The sequence below is a fragment of the Meleagris gallopavo genome, chromosome 9 (assembly GCF_905368555.1).
Source record: "Meleagris gallopavo chromosome 9, MGAL_WU_HG_1.1, whole genome shotgun sequence".
Lineage (NCBI taxonomy): Eukaryota > Metazoa > Chordata > Aves > Galliformes > Phasianidae > Meleagris > Meleagris gallopavo.
In genome coordinates, this window is record NC_139412.1 from 11,367,960 (window position 1) to 11,392,366 (window position 24,407).

General features: G+C 42.7%; 1 protein-coding gene across 6 annotated transcripts in view; it reads right to left on the reverse strand.

Moving 5' to 3' along the window:
- Positions 1-5,748: 5,748 nt before the first annotated feature.
- Positions 5,749-24,407, reverse strand: part of C9H8orf48 (chromosome 9 C8orf48 homolog) — an 86,505-nt gene continuing 67,846 nt past the window's right edge. For 4 of the 6 annotated variants that reach the window (XR_014884998.1, XR_014884997.1, XM_085230742.1 and 1 more), the window contains one exon: positions 5,749-8,435. The gene's annotated coding sequence lies outside the window, so the exon portion shown is untranslated. Of the gene's footprint in view, positions 8,436-14,614; positions 24,385-24,407 lie in introns of all 6 variants that reach the window. The other 2 variants (XR_014885003.1, XR_014884999.1) reach the window with 2 other exon arrangements.

The following is a 24,407-nucleotide window of genomic DNA, read 5'->3' on the forward strand; positions in this document are numbered from 1 at the left end:
CAGATGCACTCAGCAGCTCCTCGCGCGAGGCAGGCGCACGGATTACCGTACGGCACGAAACAATGCGTGCGCTTTCCTCTCAGGTGGCGCGTCATCGCGCATGCCCACAAGAGACAACTGCCTCGGGGGCCGTGTGCGCGCGCAGCGCCACGGCGAGAGACGGTACGGCTGCACACTGCCCTCTGCCGCCGGGACGAGACTGCGCGCATGCACACGCTATGTGCAATGCAGCACGCATGCCCGCCGCTCTTTTCTGTCACGGGGAAGCGCGCACGCTTCCTGCTCCCACGCGGGGCAGCGCGCACCGAACGTGCACCGCCCAGCGGCCGGAGACTTGGCGCATGCGCGCGGACTCCTCCAACGCGACTCAGTGCGCATGCGCTTCGTGCGCTGAGCGAGAGCGTGCGCCTGCGCACACCCTTGTCTCCCGGCCAGCAGCCCCGCGCCTGCGCACTCCTCACACTTGCCGCCGCGAGGCTGGGCGCGTGCGCAGCGCTGAGTCCTCCCGTTGGTTCCGCTCCCCGGCAGTTCGTTTCACCAGGGAAAAAAGAAAAAGAAAAAAAAACAACCACGGAAAAAACAAAGCTGAGTGGCACTGCAGCACCATCACATCTCCCACAGCAGAGGAAAATGAATGAAGGGAAGGCAGTTCCCTCCTCATCTCAGGAGAGAATCGAGCAGCCTGCCTGTTCGAGCACAGAAAAGCTGCAATGACGGGCTCGTTATTCAGTGCCGCATTTCGGAGGCTCAATTAATGGATTCATTCAGATGTGCTTCTGAAAGGGTCCTCAAAAAGCTGAGCAGGGCTGGGCCATTTTTCATATTCCATTCTACATTCCTCAGAACAGATGTAAATGAACTGCCATGTAACCTCTGTACTGTGAGAACTGCAGACCTGAAGGAGTGCACAAACCATTTCCACTTAGTACGAGTTGACCAACATTAAAAGAACCTCGGCAACAAAACACACAAGCAGCCCGCTCCTTTTAATTGTTTTTAAGAACAATTCATGTGTTTTGACTGCTTTCTCCCCCCACTTCAGCACAGCAATGGTACGGCGATGAAATTAGCAGAAGCACTGCAATAGCATCATTTCTGTGTTATTTGCAAATTGATGGCTCGAGGCTGTGCAAGTAATGGTTATGTCAGGAACCTGGCTCCCAAGCAGACAAAAACAATGTCTTACAAAGATTGAGCATCTCGTACCTGCGAGTGATGTATTAAGCTCCTTATTTATTGCTCTCGAAGGAACTTTGTTCATTGCATTACAGGTTGTACTCCTTTGGTCAATGAAAATTGCCACGCACCTCCTGGGTTTGTTCTTCTGTCCATTATTCAACCAAGCAATTTCCTTCTTTCTCAGTCAATAAATTGCTACAGTATTAAATTGCTATTGCTGTAGAAATTAGTCATAGAGCGCAGGTGATACTATATGGAGCCTGGTTAAGATATTCTCCTGAACAGAGAACAACAGCTGTATTCAGTGAAATAAGTGATACCTCCTTTCTTTTCAGTCTCTTTGGGCCAAATTCTATCACAAATGTAAATCTAGACAGAGTTTGCTGATCTCACTGCAGTCCTGATGTATTTTTCTCTAACGAAGCAGCGAGCAGAACTTGCCTGGTAGCCTCTGACAGGGAATCAGCATTTCCATCACCTCCTAACAGCTAGCTCTGAGATGGGGGGACACATCCAACCCTCGCTAGTTGGCAGGCAAACCGCATCAAGAAAATAACAAACTGTTCGTGTCATTTCTAGAAACTGCACTTCTCCTTCCTTACAAGCTGGACAGCACTGACCTGACGGCCATACTTCAGTTCTACCTGTAAGACCCCAGAGCTGAAAGCTGGCTGGCAATGAAAGGTGTGCAGTGAGACACCCAGTGGCACCAAATGAACACATCTGTCTCCTTCCAGCACCTTTGAAGATGCCGGGGCTATTCCAAGGCACTGTAATGGAGGAACATAGAGTTAAGATTTAACCCAGTGAGAAGAGACTTCTGTATCTCACTGCTTTACGTATCAGTGACCATGCTGTAGCTCACTCCCCCCACCTTGCACAAGGATCTCTAATCTGGAAGTTCTTGTGCAGTCCTAAAGTGAAAATTCATTTAATGTGTACAGTGATACATTCATAGAGTCTGTTGACTTCATTCCCCAGGAAAGCAGAAGTTCAAATTGTTTCATGGCGGGATGAAAATTATCACTGAGAGAGACACAAATGAGGAACTGAGGAATGTAATACAACTCTAAATTAAATCACCCAGAGAACTGCTTAAAGCAAGGCAGGCTGCAGGTTCCCAGGTCAGTACTCTGAGCATACTGAAATACATGCTTGCTCCTGCTGAACTGTTGGTGCCCTGTATGTCTTATGTCTTACTCTCACACTGCTGTTATCTCATAGGGCCATATTAAGTAATCTAGTCAGAAAGACCTGGGTTTGCAGCATGTTTATTTTGTCCCTCTTTGCATGTTTTCACTCTGTCCACAATGACCAGCTATTAGAGTTAAAATTGTGCATGACTATGTCAGAAAGGAAAGAAAAAGAAGAGTCTGGGATGCATCCCTGCATTTCTCCCAAAAGGATATGTCCCTTCTTAACCCTTTCAAGCAGCTCTAAAATACATTTAGACAAAAGCAAGTGAAAGGGAAGGCTGTAAATAGCTTCACAAATACAAAATGATGAACTAGAGAAATAATTATGGTTTGACAAAAGACAATTTGGATATATCACCCTCTGTCAGAAAAAAAATAATAAAAAGAGCAGTAGGATGTACTACAAACATCGTGGGATGGTTCCATCACAGTGTTCTTTCTGTTCCCTCCTCCTAATGCGGGGACAGAGACTCCTTGAGGGAATCAGCTGGGCTGACACGGCCAGCCGACGGTCTCCAGAAGAGCCACCAGCCTTTGGGGATACCTACAGGACAGAGCGATGGCTTTAGTAACGGGGCGCACCTGCAATGTGCTCAGGGATGTTTCTGCATCTTCACCGCCTTTGCAGCTGAACACCAAAACATGAGTCCGTACCAGCTGAGCCTGATCCACATAAAACCTACAGGAAAAAAACCAACAACAGTATCATGGCTCTTCTTCCTCGTTAACGGTGGTTAATGTGCATTCTGTAGTCATTCATCATCTCAAAGCACAGACACACAGTTGAAAGTGAATATATTACTGCAAATTGCCTCCTGCCTGCTACCTTGTGTAACGAAGTGCATATTCACTCTCAGCAAATTTCATGTGTAAAATGGATTTTATCTCACTGGCAGGGTGCAAGCAGTGTTACTGCAGCTCAGCTATCAGACAATGATTTGATAAAGCACTTTGTTTTGATCACATACAAATATACTGGCTTAGTTTGCCTCTGTATTTATAGCCCGCCTCGCTTCTCAGATATGGTGTGGGACAGCCTGGTGTGGTTCACCTGCCAATCCTTTTCAACCCACGCTGTAAACAAAAACAAGCTCAAGCCTGGCCTGCTTCCAGCTCAGTCTCTCAGCAGTGAGTTGAGCCCTGTCCCGCAGGAGGCAGTTACCCATGATTAGTGTGGTAAGCACAGCCTTCAGACAAAACTCCTGAGCTGAGGTTGTTTCATGGCACACTGTCTTGGCTTCTGGACAGAAGAGCTACATTGATCTGCATGATTTTAACCTTCCACTTAAGTGAAGATGTTCCTCTGATGTGAGTCATTGGGCCGTTGTTTAGTCAGGCATGCTGTATGATCCAGGATTTACTCAGAGCGAAGTAGCTTCAGGACAGGAAACCACGACAAACCAAGGCTTATCCTGACAACAGGATGCTCATTGGTAAGCAGACCCCTAAATACGCTATTGGAGCAATTTGTCTGCAGTTCTGCTGAGCAGGGCACCAGGTGAGCTGCAGATGGCTGACATTACCAAAGGACTTATGGCATGGAAACAATCCTTGCAGTCCCTCTGGCACCCAGCCTTTGGTCATTCATGCATTCAGACAGACCGGCTTTAACAATGCACTTTAATCCTTGCAGTCAGCAATATGTGTGATGACATACAGCTTAAAGCAGTGATACTGAATTATTTTGGTTTTTGGAAATAAGCTTAATGCAAAGGAAGCTTTTCAGAATATGACAACAGACAGTGGTTTCTGAAAGCTTTGCAAAACGTGAGCACTGCCCAGAATGAAGAATCCCCAGGGCTGAATCAGCACATCTGACCCTGGAAACTTGAAGTGACTGGAAGAAGCAGGGAACACAGACAGCGGCGTCCCACCTCGCAATCCAAGAGACAGATATCACAAACAGGGTATGCACGATCTGACCTTAAAAACGTTACGTAGTCACTTCTGCCCAGCTTCAGCAGCAATGCCCAAGTGGGGAACTTGCAGAAAAGGAAACATTTTGGCCATTGGTACTTCTAGGCTAAGGGTGCTTTATTGATGCCAGTCACTCCTGATCCCAGCTGTGATCAACAAAGGCTGAAACAGACTGAAATCCTCTGTTGGCATAAGCTGGCAGTCATGTACTCTGTTGAACATATTCAACAAAGCAATATTTCTGAGACATGGTAATTCTACTGTCTCCTAATTTCTGAATTCCTGACCAGGAAGTATTAGCATTTCTTTTAAATTCCTCGCACGGATCTTGCCACTGACCTAGAAATAATTTTCATCTGATAGGCTATTTTGTTGGATGGCAATTAACTAAATTCGCTCTGAAGTTTATTTACTTTAGGAAATAAAATCTGCTCTGTATCTGGTTTCATTTCCAGAAACAGAAGAAAACCAGTGCTGTGGGAATTTGTCTCCCTTCCAACACTCTCCCTATTCATTTAATGGCAATCAAAATAATGCTAATCCTGGCAACATTTGCTGCAGTGATAAAAACATTGTTTAGGCAAATCCAAACCCTCTGTTCATCAGCTCCATACAATCCTACCTACACTGCTAATGAAGATTAAACTCCTTCACTGCAGAAACCTTAGAGAGACATAGCACCCTGTGTAACACAACTGCCTTCTCCACGTTAATTTTCTTCCCAATAACACTGCTTCGCATCTCACCGCTAATTGCTGATCGTTTTTATTCCCGTAAGGAATGTTGCTTCAGATCCATACCATTTGATCTGTTCTTGATGCTAACGATTAGAGCTCATGAATAATTTCACCAATGTTTAGCTTCAATTTTTTGCTGCCTCAGCTTCAGGTCATCACTCTCTGTCCTATCCCATATGAAATGGATTTATGCTATCCCCCAGGAAAGGAATTAACAAAGTAAGGAACATGCAGTAGGTGACCTTGAAGACAAAGCCCCGCTTATGTCTCCTCAGAGAAATTTCTCTCCTAAATTATAAAAATGTAGTTGTCTCCATCTTTCTGTTGCCAAAGTCTTCATTACAATGCCCTCAAAGTCAGACCCTGCCCAACAAGTAGCACCATTTATTACTGATCATCAGTGATTAAGACACTTTTAATAGTACAAGAGTGCTCATTTTCTCCTGAGTTTCACACTCTTTAACCTAAGCAGTCACATCCTTGAGCTTAAAAAAAAAAGTTTGGGCTGCTTATAATGTGAAGAGGACTGAAGTTAAGACTCATGCCCATTTCTACTAATACCAGCTTGCCAGCAGTGTGCTCAGACCAGACAGATGTCCCAGTCAAGAAAAACCCACCTGGGCCTAATGTTACAGTTCTTTGTATGAAGTGTTCAGAGCTCAAGGAGTGATTCACTCCATAGATAACCAAAAACACAGAGAGCAACTAAACAAAATAGAGACATTGCACAGAAGCCAATTTATTGCTCTTACAGTTTGTATTGTGGAGATGAGTACTTCAGAGCTGTGTCTTCCAGGGAAGAAGAGAAGCATGAAAGACTGAGCTAATCAAATTAGCAGTGACAATAATTGCAAACAATCTCACTGAATATATAAGGCTTCTGAAAAGAGTTATAATTTAAGAGGCCTCTTTGCTGTTCCCCAGAAAATCAGCTGATTTTAGAGGAAAGACAGCATGAATAAGAGGGCCTTAAAGAAGCCCTAACCCTGAGAAAATAAATCCACTTGCGACTCAAGGAGATAAACTGGCTGAAAATAAATGAGAAAGAAGTTACAGACCCTTCACTTCCACCAGATGATATGGGAACTTCATATATTCCCCTAAGAAAAACACCTCTGAAAACATTTGAACCTATCAATCAGCCAAATATTCTTTGAAATGTCAACATGTTGAGTTCTGCCTTATCAGGGTACTAAGAAGCTTAAAAATTCCTAATTATTTTAGGATGAGATGCCATCTAAACAATTACCCAGGTTTGTATTTGATGCAATAGTGGCAGCTAAGTCACACAGAAGATTCTGTGGAGAATCTGATCAGAATACTGATGCTCCACTCACCCTTAATTTTGGGAGCACTTCACAACCAGTCACCTCTGGCTCTTGTGCTGATGAAGACTTGCAGTGTGTGGTCCTGTATCAAACACAGAATGGGACTGCTACACAGCCCACCTCGTGTTGGTTAACAAGACTACAACACCAAAAGCACTTTCTGACACCTATTTATGGTTCAGTGCTCTGAATCTCTAATCGGTGGAAAGTAATTCTGCCCAGACTTGGAGAGGAAATTCCTATTTAAGATAGCCGTGTTGAAGTTGTTTGAATCCCGGTGATTTAGGAGATGAGAGCCCTGTGCTTTCATGGACTGAAAGCTGAACAAGAGCTGGAAAGCTGAATGGGTTTCAGAAGCAGACTTGCAGAGAGCAGGACAGCTCTCAGACAGATTTGTTGTCAGCTCCCCTGAAGCCAGTGGAGCAGTGACAGCTGACACTGACAATTTACCTCAGGGGGAACATCTACACTTATATGAACAGGAAAAAAGATATGCAAGAACGTGGTCTGTGTCAGGACACCCACCACAGACAAGAACCTCCATAACTTCTTTACAAAGGTCCTTACAAAGCTGCTGGCTGCTCGCAGAGATGGGAGAAAAGGATGAAATGAGGCTCTTGCTACAGTCCCCTCGCTACTGTCTTCCTGCAGCCAGAGCTATGAGATGGAAACATTCCACATCTCTGTTTGTTGTCCCTCTGTTGGTATATATGTGCAAAACTGTCCAGCAAATTTATCTTTTTGCCAACCAAAAGGCCACATGTTCGCCAGAACTCTCTCTCTTTAAATTCTGTGAATGGAACAGGGAAATATGAAATTAATTTTAAAACTGTGAAGTCAAAAGAAAAAAATAAATTCCAGCAAAACCAAGATTTACCCTTTTAAATGCTGTAAATGCATGCAAGCTCTTTGTTCTTACACTGGATTTGATTTTCAATTACCTAATATAAAGTCTCTTCTCAAGTAGAACATTCTCTTGTAGCATGTTTCTGAAGTATTTGGTTAATGATTCAAAATTAAGAAAAATATCTGTCACAGTTCATGTGACAACCATAACTGACAGTGATTACTATTAGAATCGGTGTCGTTATTAAGATGAATAAATAAATACTGATAAGTATCAAAAGAAACTAATGGATTTTCATAAGATACTCTTTCAGGGAGCGTGAGCAATTTCTATATATGCCTTCAACACCATACCATACCATACCATACCATACCACACCATACCATACCATTCTGACTGTAGGTACTCTTGCCCAATATACCTGAGGATTGGTAACATTTTTATTATTATTATGTGTCCATAACTGTATTGACTGAAAAATAGATCCATTTTTCTTACACTGATTTGAGCTTACATGCTCCTTCTTCCTAGCTAAAATAAAACATAACCACCTGATGTTCTTTGATGTGATTTCCAGAACATAACTAACACAGAGACAGGCTTTCATGTTAAAAGAAAATAAAAACCAAGTACAGTAAGGAAGATATTTGGTCACGATGACTCCCAAACTATTGCTGCTTGTAACTGCAGCACAGCTGATCCAGAAACTTTTTCAGCCCAAAGTTGTCTACAAAGTAGAATCTGTTTTATTCAAAGGACCGTGCCAAGATACATACTAATTACAGAAATGCCCTTCTTTTGCAAAACCACTGTTCTATTTAGTCCAGTGATAAATTGCCGAATATATGTAGTTTAAGTAGGTAATAAGAGCAGTCAGGTCTAAGGTCAGCCCAGGAAATACCAGCAGTGACTGAGAAACACAGCCCAGGCAAGTACTGTGTGTTCTGGGCTGAGCTCAGGGCCCTTGGCTTAGGGGCTGTGGGTCCTCTGTGAAGGTTTGTCAGCACTCTGGTGCAGGTTACTGTGAACTCACCTGAGGGATTACTTATAAATTCAGCAGCCTCATCTAATCTTTTACCTTTGGTCACATATAATGATTCTTCTGTTTCTTGTAGCACCTTGCTTTGATGTTGCATCTAACAAAAGGCTCCATGCAGTGTTCCTCATATCACTCCCTGCCCTTCCACGGCAGCTCTGGAACCATTGTCACCCAGCTGCTATTTCTCAGTTCCTAGGGAAAACACAAATAAGCACTGAGACACAATCACAGAAATAGGTCTGCAAAAAACAATAGGCATAGGGAACAAACAGAAATTTGGCTCTAGACAGACATGTACTAAAACAAGGCCTGGTGAGATGAAAGGAGGAAACAATGAGTGAAGAGGAGTCTCCAGGGCCTTGTCCTTTTTATTTATGCCATACCAAGACATAACAGACAACAAAGACACACATACAAAAAAAGCCAAGTCTCTGTTTTCCTTGTGATTATATGCGTCAAGCAAAGGGATGAGTTATATACACGAAGTTCTGTCTGAGATAGCTTGCAATACCTATGCTGCAAGGTATTAATTTAAGGGAAAAAATGGTGTCATCCAAAATACCAACAACTTCTATTTATTAAAACAAAAATTGTTTAGCATTGCAGTGAGAATGAGGGGTTTATTCCAAGTCTATTTTCTACTCAACAGTCTAACTAGTTTCCTGCTGTGCTGTATCCCTAATAGGCCCATGGATTAAAAATGAGTTTCTTCTGCTAAATGAGGCTTCAGAGTTATGCAGGGAGAGACTACAAATTGCAACAAAGGGAACGTTGAAAAATAAAAGAAAGGGAAAAGAAATAAAGTTTCTTAAGCCCTTTGCTGCCCTCTGGTCTCCCTGGAGGATTCAGAGCCAGAAGAGAAAACAGAGAAACAGACTGACTTGTCAGAGGCAGAATTTTCTGTGTATTTTAATGACTGACATGGACACAACAGAGGCATTGCTGTGGGGGTCCGTAAAGGGCCAACGGCATTGCAAGTGTTGCACCAAGTGCTATTAACTCTTTCCTCCTGTTACCAGTCTCATCAGATCATAAAATGGCTTGGGTTGGAAAGGGACATCAACCACCACCCAGTCCCAACCCATGGGCTGGCTGCCCCCAGCAGCTCAGGCTGCCAGGGCTCCATCCCGCCTGGCCTTGAGCACCTCAGGATGGGGCACCCACAGCTCTCTGGCAGCTGTGCCATTTTCCCTTCTCCTATCACTGTCTTCTTCTGCCTGTAGGCTGAAGCTTATAATCTTTGTGAAGAAATGTTGGATGTTAAATTTGGTTGTCCTCATACGAAGATTGCTGTAGTAAAGGTAAAGGGGGAAAATGCCTTTTTTTTTTTTTTTTTGCCCTGACCACAGTTTGGTGCTTAGGTAGCATCAATTGAGGGCTTCAAAACACAGCTGCAGCAAATTATCTGGCTCAGAAATATTATAGAAATAGTTGAATAGCTTTGCAGCATCAACTTTTTTTTTATTGATAGGTATTATGTGATTACCAGTGCCTATTTGTGGGTCTGGGGTTTGGCATTGCCAACAGAGAAACTAAAGCACATTTCAAGATCAAAGTACAATACAGAAATACAGTGTACTGGAGCATTATAAATTTCTTATGTTATTATTTCAGATATATTTGGGGAAGATATTTGCTCTATCTGAAGTTCCTGAAAGGCTTTGCATTGCTTTCAGTGATCCCAAATTGCAGCCCAGAAAGAGCTGACCTAAATCTAAAATAAGGTATAGAGAAGGAAACAGATTTAGATTTGAATCTCAACTCCATCACTGAATTTCTTCATTAGTTCTGGTAAATCATTTTGACTTTAATTACTTCTATGTCCGATTCTCAATTTCCAAGATAAGAATCAGCTCTTTTTCACACAGCACTGCAAGGATCCTTAAAAAAAAAAATCATGTAAAATACAATGACATCCCTCCATCTGAGGGAAGATGGATAGATAATTGAATATATTTTCTTAGAAGAAAACAGCTTTAAAAAGCCAGAAAAATCTCTTTATATCCATAAAGAAAATGGAATTTCCTTCAGCTGAAAACCAGACTAGACATTAGAATAGGCTGCAAAGTGAGCTTAAAGCTGCCAAGAAAGCCGTGGGCAGAAAAGAGTTTCAGATTCCAGTATTAATTTTCAAGGATTTTGCTTTTAAAAGCGAAGTCCATGTGAATGTTTAGTTTGCAGCTTTTGTCTGGTCCTGAAAGACAGTCAGGGCATCAGATGTCCTGCAAACTAACTGGTCCTTATTTCACTTGCAGCATGGATGACACAAAGGGTGGATGACACAAAGGCTGGAAGACTAATTTGCAGATTATCTGCAGCATGGTTTTCCATGTGAACCTGGTGGCAAGGAATGCAAGAGGTTCTGTGAAGCTGGTATTTCACCCAGGCAGCAGAACAGGCTTCACATTCACAGCATGGGGAGGAACCACAGCTCCCTTCTTCCCATTAGAAATTTTGATGCGAGATTAAACACCGATGTCCATGAAATATTTTACCTGGCTTCTGACAGAAGATTGGGTGACTTAGAAGAGCTGGATTTATCTTGGGAAATGTCTCATGAAGCTCAGTTTCAGGATGGTTGTCAGAATCCTGAGCAGAAGACATTAAACAAGGGGCTCCTAATCTTCATCCGGATTTTAATATACCAAGACTTGGACTACAGGCTACACTGGTGCTGCAGAAGAATAGCACTAAAGCACCTGGTTATCTTTCTCACATCCTGTATGTCCCCAAGGAGAGCACAGTGAAGTCACCTGGGGCACGTTCCCACGTACAGCAGCCAGCAAGGGCCCCTTTGCAGCCCCAACTCCAATCTTTCATTTCTATCTCCAGTTGCATGCAGGCAGAACTCTTTAGCAAAGGCAATGAAAGGATTTCTTCAGCTCGGCTTCCCGTGCACATCCTACCAGTCTCTGAGAGCACTGTCACACTGGACACATAAAGCAGCATTTCCTCTCAAAACTGAGCATGTTTTAGCATTGCAGATACAGACACCACACCCGGCAGTGTTACCAGTGCTCTGCTCAGAACCAAACTGCATTCAGGCCACATATGCAAATTCTTCTCCATTCTGGAAGAGAGTTGGGCTAAGATGGAAGAGTAAATAAATAAATATTTTCTTCTCCTTCGTTTTCTTAAGTCCAGAGGGAGAAATAAACTAATTAGGGCTAAGTTTTCCACTAGAGTAGGCTCGTTAAAAATTTGCTAGCAAACTTATCATTTAAATGAATAAACCTAGTGTATATGAACACGCTGACAGATATTTCTCCTTGCACAAGTCTGTCACAGTCATTTACAGGCAGAAACATTTCCTTCCAAATCTCTTTTATTGTGTTGACCACAGAGGACTCCTGTCAGACACAGCTCTGCTAACACACCCCACCCAAATTAACAGCAGCAGCTATACTGTAATTCTCTGTCCAAATACTCAGTGGGCTGTGTGCTTCCATCCACACCCACTCCTGTGCTTGAACCTTGAGCCATCCAAGAGCTCAGAAGTTTCATTTTAGCCCCTTTTTACATTATGCAGTTTATTCCAGGACCAAAAGTCTTGCACAGAGAAAACCAAACCATTGAGCAGCATTCAGGAACTGAAGCTAGAATGGCATTTCCCAGATGAGACAGATCTCCAACTTGCAGTGAAAATCTAGGGCTCCAGCACCCACCTGAGCTGCTCTGTGCCCATTCATAGGACCAGACTCAGTAGAGGTACGGACTGCCAATCCCTGCTCCATGAGAATGTGTTCTCCCGGATTTAGCCTCCCAGGCAGTCCCAGTTCAGAAGGAGGTCATTGCTTCCGTTCTGCAGTGGAATGAGTTCTCCCCGCACCCGCCTTTGCAGCTGAAGCTCCTTGGCATGCCGATGGGGAGGCTGGTGCCTGGCACAGCTGGCCCTGCAGTATTACATCTAACCTGTCAGAGCTCATTTTCAGTCTCGTTTTTCAGGGGGCTGGCGCACCGCCAAATCGTCTCCAATGGTTCAGCAGCACAGGATCCCCTAGGGTGTATTTTCTTTTCAAATCTCTCTCTCCAGCCTCACACAACAAAGCTCTGCCATAAAACCTGCGCAGAGAGCGTATTTCTGTGCTTACTAACACAAACTTGTGGCATGTGTGTCTGGCTCTGAAGGTCCACACTGGCATTGGTCTGCCTGTTATCATAAGCATCTCCGCTTGGGCTGACAGTCTCATGTTAGCGATGCTGAGCAGACGGAAAAACAGCCTTCCTATATACAAAAAGTCCCTTCTGTAAATACAGGCTTCTATTTTCACTCTTCCTATGTTCAGCAGTAAGTCAGTGACACAGTAAGTGACACGGGTCACACCAGCTTGAGTTGTTTTGAAATGCGTTTTCCCTCTCCTTTTCACTCCCTAGACCTGAATCTTTCTTTTTGCAACATTTTCTCTTGCAGCCCATATGAATCAGAGAAGTATGTAAGAAGTATTTTACATCTGCTACCTGTTCTTCCTGCCTCACTCTATGCTCATCTGCTCTGCAAGAACAGTCAGACTGGCCAAGTTGCATGCATCAGCATCACAAAGCAAAAATGTTGCCAGCTCCAGGTGCCTTAAAAAGGAAAAAGACTGATTCAGGGAAGTCAAGACTGGAGGCACACTGCATCCCCATAAAACAGCGCAGAGAAGATAAGGCGAGTGTGTACATGGAATATCACTTGAAGTTGGAAGGTAGAGTTACAAGAAATAATATATCTAACATCTTCCGATCTTCCAAAAAGAACTAAGGAACATAAAATCACAAAAAAAATTAAGATCCATACAGTATTTTCTTGCCTTGCAAGAAGCTTATGGAAGATTCCTATGAACAACATGTTAGCTTTCTACCCTAGAAAAGTAACACACTTTTTTCTTGAAATGCAGTAGGAAGAACTATTCTCCATGAATATCTAAGAAGTAACAAGCCTGAGAACGCTAAACTAAAGGAGCAGTTACATATCTTGTGATGTTTCAATTTGTACTGAACAGGAATGTAAAATATTCAGTGAAGAACTTAGAAGGATATTTGTTAAGATGAGAGGACTATCAGAACCTCTATCGTGTCTCAGTTCTTAATGGTCGTAGTGTGGTGCCAGTTTAAGAAGAGATGGATTTGAACACTGAATCTGGGACTAGAAACACTCCTAGATTCCTAAGAGTTGAAAAATTTGACCTGAATTTTCTGAAGAGTGCCTCAGGTGGGCTCTTAGTCAGGAAAAAAACAAGACAAGAGAGACCAAAAGATGACCAGCAGGCTAATGCTCCTAATTACAACCCTGTAACAGATTATATCTGTAGCCTTAGGCAAGCTGCTTCAGCGCTCTGCAGGGCCTGACAGCTAAGGACGAAACAGCAGCGACTAGCAGTACAGACAGGCTCTTTGATGTGCATTCAATCTTGCTATTTCATGTGGATCAAATAGTTACCAAGCTCTGATGGATTGGTTGAGTTCAAGGTACTGCAGAAAATCTCAATACCCTCTCTTAAATCCCCTACAGTCAGCTGTCCTCTTGCTCCACATCCTCAAGCAGCGTGCTCAAGAGGAGAATTTTTTCTGCAGTTGCTATTTTTCTACTCATATACTAAACAAGAAAAAGCATGCTAAACAGAGGTAAAACAAACCAACACAACTAACCAATCTCATACAAGAGTGAACGAACAGCATCACTGAGCCCAGCAAAACTGCTAAAACTTTCTCAGATGGTATCAAACCTAAGGCTTTTTGAATCAAACTGCTCATTTAACCAGTTACTGATCCAGTTTCTTTAAATTAATTACCTGAACTATTCATCTGGGCAAAAAGAAACAAAAATCAAGTCTTTTACTGGCCTCGGCACATGGCTGGTTTTCTGTCAGTGCCAATCAGTCCCTCTGTAGCACTATAAATTGGTTGAACAATTTGTGTCTTAAATATCTTTAAAAGCAGACAATTGGCAATTTGTGTACACAGATTAACCTGGTCATATTTTGTAGCATGTGGGATTTGACATTGAGAGGTATCTAAATAATTTTGACAGGTTTTCTTAAACTACAGGTTGTTTTGTTTTGCTGGTAGAGAGGCACTGAGGCATTAGTGTGGCAGACAGATATTCTTAAGACATCTATTCCCAAAAAAGTAGCACCACCAGTCATTTGATCAGTATCTGCTCAAATATTCCACACTATAATGCTGAAGGTCTCTGGGTTCAGTCCTGAGGATGATGCAGCAGAGACCACAGGATAAGTTTCAGGGATTTAAAGGTCCAAGAGCTCTTCAGAAGGTACAGATCCCTCTGAAGGCTCTCAATACTTGATTTACTGTTTGCGCAGACAGTGCTGACGCATATGGAGTATACAGAATGATCATCCAACAGTAAGAAATGCACTGCATGTACTCACCTGCTTCAATAATATGCATTTGTCCTGAAAGCAGTAACTCTCCTCTCCCAGAAAACAGTTTGTACTGAGATTGCTGCGAACAGGATTGATGTGGTGATTTGAAGAACTGGGAGCAAGGAAAACCTTGCAGCTAAAAGACATTGTTAGTCTTGTTCAGACGGACAGCCTCACCTACACGGCAGTTATTTATACAGAGATAGGTGCACACACATACGCACACATCTGCCAACCTGCTGGGGAGTACGTCATTGCTGGAACTGGTGAGGCTTGCCAGTGCTGGTTTTTCAGTGAGAGCCTCAGCTGAACATACTGTTCAGATATGTATCCAGCTGTTCATATAGAACAGTAATCACAACAGCAACAACTTTCAGAGCAGAGACTTCAGGCAACACTTGATTCTGCAAACCATCTCAGTGACTTTCAGCTTGAAAGATTCAGGCTGGTATATTCTGATTCCTTCTTCTCTTCCCCTTATACTTAAGCTCGACCTCATCCTTCTGCTATGAGACTCAGGTAACAAGTTACTGCCATAGATGTGCCCCAAGGTGTCTAACACAGCAGTACACATGGTACAAAACATACCGATGCATCATACATCAGAACTCAGCTGGCTCTGCAGTGATGGCATTTCATTTACAGCACAACAGTATTTTGGATTTTTACGTATTTATTTTTTGTCAACTACAGCTCTGAGCCCTATCTGAATATAACATCTTTAGATATTTAATATTTTGATATAACCATGTCTACCTGTGACTGCTCTGTCTGTCTACAGTGATAGGAAAGGTCTGAATCTGCCTGCTGCCAAAAATATCAGCTATTGCAGCTTGGCCTTATGCAGATCCTCCCCTAGTACCTTGCTTTAAGGTGTCTTAAGCAATGGGTTAGTCCCAGGGAGATCTGCTGTAAACACCTACCTTCACCAGTTCTGCACCATTTCAGCTACCTCAGATAACTCAGCTTCAAGACAGGACAGTGCTTATCTGAGAGTCACAGACATTAAATGCAGACCTGTCGATTTCAGTCCAAAAATTATTTTCTGGAAAGCGTGAGTGACACCTTCAAGCAGTAAATTAACCTTAGCAGTGCTCTGGGATATTCTTGAGGCTTTTTCTGAATGCTCAGTGATAACCATAATGGATTATGCTATGCACATACTTCTATATCCTTCTCTGTCTACTGAAAGGCACGGAGATGCCAAAAAGACAAAGTTCAACAAGTGCATGTGCTGTGCACTGAAACGCAGGTCTGAGAGGATGGGGAAAATCTTCTGCATCTGCTGTCCCTCTTAGGGCCTTACCAAGAGCCTGAGCAATTGATCAGGAAATGACTTAATTTCCTATGCCATCGCATATCACAAGCTTACTCCTACCATTGTAGTCTCAAGTGCACTGATCACTGCTTTCAAGCATCAGCACCATATCAGGGCGATGACCCCTGTTTGCAGGATCTCAAACATCACCACTTTCACCTTATATCCAACTGGCAATATTTTACTGACCTAAGATCCCTTCCTGTAACCTCTAGCTATGTAACAGCAACAAGAGCTAGGCCCTTCCATTTAACAGCAGGGTATCTACACACACAGCTTACTGCAGTAACCAAGTGTGCATGACAAGCTCAGATTGTACTCTGAATATTCAAGTAAATTTAAAACATGATGCTAGCATATATAAATACTTGCATATCCACAGAATTCTGACCATCTCGCAGATTTATTATCACTGTTAGAATTTTTTCAGTAGAAAGGGTTAACACTTAAAATACACAGATAAAAGAGTCAATTTGTTATACCAGAATCTCAGGAGACATCCTGCAGGAGAGAACCCAGCAGCAGGCACCCAGCTGTGTGTGTGCTCCCCACGAGCAGTGTGCCATCAGGGCTCCACCTAAAAACCATTCAGCAGCAACAACAAATGAAGTTTCCAGTAGTGTGCAAGAAAAATGACAGCCAAGTAAATCAAGTACCTTGTCCAAGACCATTCCAGAAATCAGCTTCAGTGCCAGGAACAGAACATACCTTGTCTACTTTCCTGCTGTTTAATTTTATTCACTCTCTAGTGGCTGCTCTGTGGCTCCCATGGACATGCTCTCTCTCTTCGTATACATGTCCTCCAAATTCTTTATCTCATCACTCTATCTTCCCAGCTTAACTTTAAGGCAAATGATGCATGTTTAGCAATTACAGTTTTATCTCCAACTCATTTCTTCCAGCTCCTTTTGTCTTCTCTCAGATATCACTGGCATGGAGGCAACCTGAATGCAAACACTATGACACCAACCTTGCTGCAACACAGAGTGAAGGAGACCAGGGGACATCCTGGACACTCCTCCAGTTCCTACAGACAGCCCATGGGAGCAGACCCAGCTTGCAATAGTGATTTCTTCCACCTCTGCATTCCTTTCGAGGTAGGCAGGCAGGTTCCTTCTGCCCTGTGCTTTCAACACAGCTCCCATATTGCACAGATGGACAGCTACCAGCAATCTCTGCATAGTTCTGACGTCCTAAATGCTAAACAGTAACAGGTGACCTCACATCAAAGGGAAATCTTCCACATTAAGTATAACCCAGTACTATTAGGTATAACCCAGTACTACAGATTAGCATAATTTCCTGCAGCTCTGTTGATGATAGTAAAAATTAATACATCTTAACATATCAGCAAAGCTTGCCGCAGAAGCTGAGGAGTGGGATCTGCTGTGTCCCATGCAAGGTTTATTTTAGATTTATATTTGAGAATGGAGTTGACCCACAGCAGTCAATTCAAATTCACCTCTCTATGGACAGATTTTCAGTCATCATCTACAACCCAGACCAGCTGCACATCCAAGAAGTGATTTGTACACAGATGGTTCATTATGTGCAGAAATGAGCAAGAAGTTCAGAAGATATCTCAGCTGGAAGCTACTCATGCCTGTCTGTCTCATGATAAGAGGAAACCTGGGAAGCTCAAATGCAAAACCAAAACAAACTGTCTGAAGAGACTCTCTAGCTCGCTCTGTCCTCTGATATATCCAGAGGCAACAAATTGCGTCAAGAACCCAAGATGACTTAAAACTGTGTGAGAACTAAAATGATCTGCAGAAAAAAATGGATGCAAACCTGTGTTAAGGAGACACATGAGAGATTAGAAAAGATCAGTAGCTTAACAAGAAGTTTTTGAGGAACAGAAATATTAATCGTAATTATTATGCTTTGCAATGCCTTTAAGATAAAGCTTGCCTAACAGAGGTGCTGCATTGCCACTGATTTCCCCGTAAGGTCCATGATGTATGAAAAAATTGAGAAGCTGTAATAAACAATTATTTGCTAGCTAGGTTGAAAAGTTAGATTTGCAAAAGTAACTTGTATGCAACTTACATAAAGCAGGAGAAAAAACGTACCATTCATGACAGGGTAAGAAAAACAGCTTGGAGTAATGTGCAAAGCAGGTTGGGTTTCCACAATCAAACTAGGAAAATTACAGTAACATCTGCAAAGATTTTTTCCCACCTGGGCAACCCTTCAAGCTCGTGTTGTTGGGAATTTTTTGTGCCAAGCAGAGGGAGGATGACTTTTTGGGTGCTTGTGTATTCATGGCAAAACAGAAGGAGAGGAGAAGGAAATGTTCTCCATCTCCATCTCCATCTAACATCTCCAAGTTACAGTGGAAAGGGACTGCTGTTCTTAAATACAAAGGAACAATGTTGTTTTCACTTAGCATCCAAAATGCTTAAATTTCAGAGCCAGGACAGGATTTTATTTGTGGAAATCAAAATCCATTATTGTGTGTGTACGCTTACAAAAACTCACCACCTTTGGAGTGAAATATGACAGCTGTTTCACAAATAAGCAATTTCCACTTATGAAATGCAGACAGTGCAGCAGATAATAGTCTAGCCTATTGCCTTACAAGCCCTCCTCTTTTAGATATTCTTTCTTTTTTTCCTCCCCTCTCTCCCTCTGATGCAAACCAGCTTTCCATCAGACTCAGCAGACTAACTGGGATTTCAAACATCAGTGTGTCCCCCAAACACACATTATGTGCTTGCCATGTCTTCCAGCCAGCTGGTGGTTGCCTCGTTTTATTCAAAGTGTTTTTATCAATAAGTGCCCTGATGGACACTTTCCACAGAAAGATAACCCAGATGGAGGTCACAAATGCAGAACCACAGTGCCTCACCCAAGCCTTCTTCTCTTGTACCATCAGTATAGAAACTTTACTTACAAAAGCACCTGCCTTTCTGGGCATGCTGTACCCTGCAGTTATCCAATACTCCTGTGCTGAAACACCTGCCTTGAATTAAAAGGAATCTATTCTATCTTTTGCTCAGGTTTTACCCCTTCCACCTTAACAAGATCAGAGTGTACCAGTTATTAAAACCTAACACAGTAATAGCCAGTAATTTCATTGCCTCGGCTGTTTGTAAGATGAAATACTGGCACTTTCCCACAAGGCTTTATCCCTTCTGAAATCCTGCTCAACATTCTAGACTGACAGACACTGGGCCCCAGAGGAATTGCTACTGAGACTACATGCAAATGTTCCGGCACTAACAAAGCCTGCTCGTTCTGTAATAACACACACTATTGCCCTGATGCCAGGATGTCCCAGGAGCCCTGCGTGATGCTAAGGCTGAGGTGCTGTGTTCCACTGGTGCACACAACTGAAGAAAAGGAAAGAGGACAAATATTCGTATCACTTCTGTGACCATGAAGACCAAAGCAATGACCAAATTCCTGGGAGGTGCGTGTTTGAAGAAGGCTCATTTCAACAACTGAGAATAATGCATTTTCCAGTTTCTCAGTGCAGAAAGCCTGCTATATCCACCTACCTTCTTAAGTGCAGTGAGTGGTCTGCACTGAGCTCTACATTTCTGCAGCCATCTTTACTATCAGAATCTGTGCTAGCAAGTCACAGCAAATTCAGGTATAGCCACAGATCTTCCTTGCAGATACACCTTGTCACCCAAGGCAAAAACATCTCAGCTCACATCTCTCACAGCTGAGCAGCAGCAGCAGTCCAAGTTGAGCGATCATCTCAGCTGGTGTACTTTGTCACCTTGATGTGTGCTTGCAGAAGGAAGCCACCCTGGGCATAGGGTTTATTAGTGCACACAGCCTCACCGCTGGATCTCACACTGCACTGGAACCAGCTATCACTTATCCAGCCCCCTCCTACTTTCCTTTTCCTGCCAGCATTAAAATTGTCGGATTGGCATTTTCAGCATGATTCTGCCAAGATGAACTTGAACTACACACACATCTGTCTTCTTCACATCAGGGTGAATCTTCTTTCATTGCTTCCAGAGTTGTTAATCCTGCTCCTCTGGGACTGTACCAGGATGGTTCTTTTCTCTTGAGGATAATCAGGCTGTCAAACAGGATTCTAGAAAGGACATGCAGTTCCTGATGCATTTTCCCTTTCCATATTTCTTTGTAGTTGGTTAATTTAGTCCCACTGGAGCAGGAAACGGGCAGTTAACAGTTCAAGGACAATTCTGGTATTTTGTTTTTAAATGGCACTTATAGATGGTAGTTAATCAGAAGCATATTTCAGAACTTACAATTAGGAGGAGTCTTAAAGATAAAACAAACATTACAGGAAGGAACTGGAGAGAGCAGGAGAGAGAAATAAGCATGCATTCATTCATTACTCGCAGTAAATCGCTAACACAGCTGTTCAGATAACCAAACTGGGGGCCATAATAAATAAGGTAGTGCCCCTCAAAGGGCCAAACGGCTACAGAAAGCAGTTCCCATCAGCATCTCTTCAGCCATAAGAGTATCCCACTGCCAGCATAATCTCAGGAATTGGACTAGCTTACATTTAAAGGTCCCTTCCAACTCAAACGATTCTATGATTCTATGATTCTAGACCAGAGTACATAAGAACAGACACATACATGAACCCAGAGTGCAGCACATCAATGGAATGCCTTTGAAAGGAGAGAAGAAAGAAGGTGTTTCTTGCCATGTCAGTCTTCCTTCCTCAATCCATACTGCAAGTAGAGACTCTAATGAAATGCAGCGCCTTCTGGGAAGAGCAGCACAACACAACTGTTATTGTAACATAAGGGAAGGAAAACACTAGGGACCTCCAGTGTGACTACAACAGACACCAAAACTAGATCTATTAAGCAGCTATGTCTACAGGATGCAAGAGACAATAATTTACCACCTCACCTGAAAAACAATTTTCAGCAGTATAAGGCTGCTAGCAGCAAAGTGTCTTGCTAGTTTATTGGTAAATCACAGGAGAGCATCTTCAAATGAAGCATCAGTGGCAGGCAGTGATTTCTGCACAGTCCTGTGCTCACAGCTTGGAAAATTTTCTGGTGTCCCAGCAGAATAAACAAGATAAAGAGAGAGTGATTCAAGTAATGAGTAATAAAAAGGCCTAGGAAAGACTGCCTGATCATGGACAAATGTAATACTGGCAAGAATTAATGAGAGTGGCAAGACAGAAAGGAGCTGACGGTAAAAAGAGCATGAATGTGTGACAGTTCAGATCTAATAAGATTTAAAGTTTCCAATCCCACTTTGGAAGTCCCAAATTTTATTTCATTTATTTTAAAATGAACCACTTGAGCATTCAGATGTGAATTCAGCTTTTAATATCACCAGAGGCAAAGAAGACTTGGGGTTAGAGTTATTCAAACAGCCTACCACAACTTCAGACAGCATTCAGTCTGAAATTCACCTGCTCCACCACGTGAGAAAATATTCATGGTGGGACTGGATTAAATTGAATCCTCCAAAAAGAAAAGCCATTTATGCTGAGAACAGCTTCTCTCTAAGCAGAGAATCAGAGGAAAATTCTGGCTGAAGCCAGGCAGTGTAGTCCAGGACCAGCTTTCTGTTTTAATTAATGGGGCAGCTTCACAAGCCCTATGGTCATTAGTATCCCCTAGCAATTTCTGCAGGACCTGCAACCAGATGCCAGTGCATGGGAGATGAAACACAGTACTGACACTGGGAAGCATTCCTGATATCGTTTTTTTACTTTTCAATTTTTCAATTACATAAAAACTTTAACCATGACAAAGTCATCCCTGGGACAGACAGCACATAAACCATCCCCAGAAAGGAATGTCCTCCCAGGTTGGATATCAGGAAGAATTTCTTCTCAGAAGGAGTGGTGAGGTATAGGCTGCCCAGGGAGTCACCATCCCTGAAAAGGGTCAATGTGGCACTGAGGGACATGGTTAGTGGGCACTGTGGTGATGGGTTGATGGTTGGACTAGATGATCTTAGTGGTCTTTCCAACCTTAACGATTCTACAATTCCTGCTGCAAAAGTATTATAGCTTCATGAATAAAGCACAGGGAAGGAATAAGAAATGTTCTTCCAGCACAACTGGACCCAAACCCAAGTGTTTCTGGCTCCCAGGCTACATCTCCATCAGTCAGATCCAAGAGAAGCACCAGCACTACTTTCACTCGCACAACCTGAAGATAACGTTGCTCAGTAAACACTCTTCAGCCATGAAAATCAGTGTACCCTGAATATTTGGGGTGCTGAGCCATACCACGTCAGCCCTTCTTGCAAGCCACCTTCTTGCAAGAGGAGAGTACCAGGGGCTCTTCTGTGCTCTGTGTCACACACAGCCAGGCAATGATTCCCCAGGTTTTATCCCAGTTGCAGAAGGTGGAAGCTTGCTATTCCCAGCCACATTTATTTATCACTTTATTCTGGTCTCCATGGAAACAAGTCATGATATTAGAGGCTGAAAGACGGAAGGTCGAGAGGTCTGCAGGAGCTGCTGGGAGCCAGTGGCACAAAGCAGAACAAATGCTAAAACTAGAAAAGTGTAATTTCTCTGCAAAGAGCAATGAAATAAGTGGCAGGAGAGTTGAAAAGTACTAAATGTGAGAGGCCTGAACTTAATACCACTTCAATTATTTAACACGATTGTCTCATCTATGTATCAGGATGAGTATGATCATACTGCAGGACCGCTGAGGTCGTCTCATCACTTCTTACAGACAGCGTCAGCTTACTGTAGCTCTGCACCCACCGGGCACTTTTGAATTACTTTTTATCAGCCTTCCCTACAAGAGATGAACAAGGAATAAAAGCTCTGAAGCCAGACACTCGGAGTTGTGCTTCATACTACAGAAACCAGTGACACCAGGTGAGCCCAGAGGTAGTTCTAAACAAATAAACACAGAGAACAGAAGTAACAGAAACACAGTTAGCAGATGCATGCCATGTGGGCCTGCATCTCCATTCAGAGATGGTTTTGCAAGGGACCACAGCCAGACTGTACAATTAGTACAATACTGACAAACTCTCTTAAGCTATTGAAATGCCTAAATTGAGAAGAGCATGAAATCTCCTCCTTTATCTATTCTATAAATGAGAGAAATATTAAATTAAAAGCGTATTTCAGACAAGGACCACAGGAGATGGTAGGACACTACAGCACGAGCACTGGTCTTTCCTCCCGCCCCCCAGCATTTTACATTTCATTGATAGAATGTCCATCATCCACTCCCCAGGATAAATGCATACAACTTTTTTTTTCACCCTATAGGACAAACCGTTTGAATTGTTTCAATTCATTTATAACAAAGACCATAACCTACATCCTTGATACAACCCCTCGCCTGAGTTACAGAATAGAGGACAAGCCCAACCAAAAACAATGGTCATATGAAATAATTGCAATGCCTGAACAAGGTTTCCTGTAATTAATCACTGGCATAATTAAAAACAAAAACCCACCTCCAGCCTTGCTTCAAATCAGCTTGTTGCACACTTTTGTCTGCCACACTGAAGAGTGAATCGAGTTTTGTCTCCTTGTGTGCACTGTTGTCAAATCACCCATGACCCCTTTTGGCCACGTTCGATACATTCAGTTTCTGGACTCTTGGTAGAAGACCAAAGCCCACCTGAAGGAAAAGTTTGCTGCTGTATTTCACAGAATAAATGTATGACAGCCACAGATATTTTAAATATGTATTTGTTCATTTTGCCTTTGCTGCAGAAAGGCTATTCCCACTACAATAAATTGAAAAGTGTTTCCACAATTGCCGAGCAAACATCTGAATTCTCTGAGATGGAAAATTGCTAGTGATCTTACAGGGGGCTGAAAAGAGTCTCAATCTTTAATAACCCAGTCTTTAAGAAAGGAAAGATTATTTCTCAGTACTGAAGTGCCAGGTAAGTCCAAGTAGTCTGCTACAAAACCAGCATTGGTACCACAAGTTCAGAGAAGATGTCAGAGGACCTTCTGAGCTGCCTATGAGACAATTTCATTTTATATTTTAATTTAATTTGGAACAACATGCAAGATTTGCAGGATGCATATATAACGTCAATGCAAACTGGTTTGTTTATTTGTCTCCCAGCCAAAAACAAACAGGAGCTCTTACTGAGAATATCTTCAATACAAAGAATTGTAAGTGAATTCTACTTCACAAACGTAGACGCGATAAAGCCAATACTCATCAGCTTATCTTTAAGAATCTAAAATCTAGAAGGTTACAGAGAACAATTGAGAGTTGCCACAGAAAATGCTGTGGCAGGTATTCATCTGCCAGAGTTCATGGTATCATCTGTGTGTGATCGAAGGACCTCAGCCTTACGGGAAAGTCCCATAGAGTTTATTAAGAGATATAATCCAGCTGACCCTTTTAAATGATTCCCGAGAGTTCTGTGCCAGATGAGATTTATACCACCTTCATTCTCTGTCCCTCTCACACCAACTGTATGCATTCTTTGTGGAGATGAGCCAGGGAGGCTGGAACATAAATATGCCCAGAGGCAGCACATCCATATTGCCCTATCAGAAAGAACAAAGAAAGA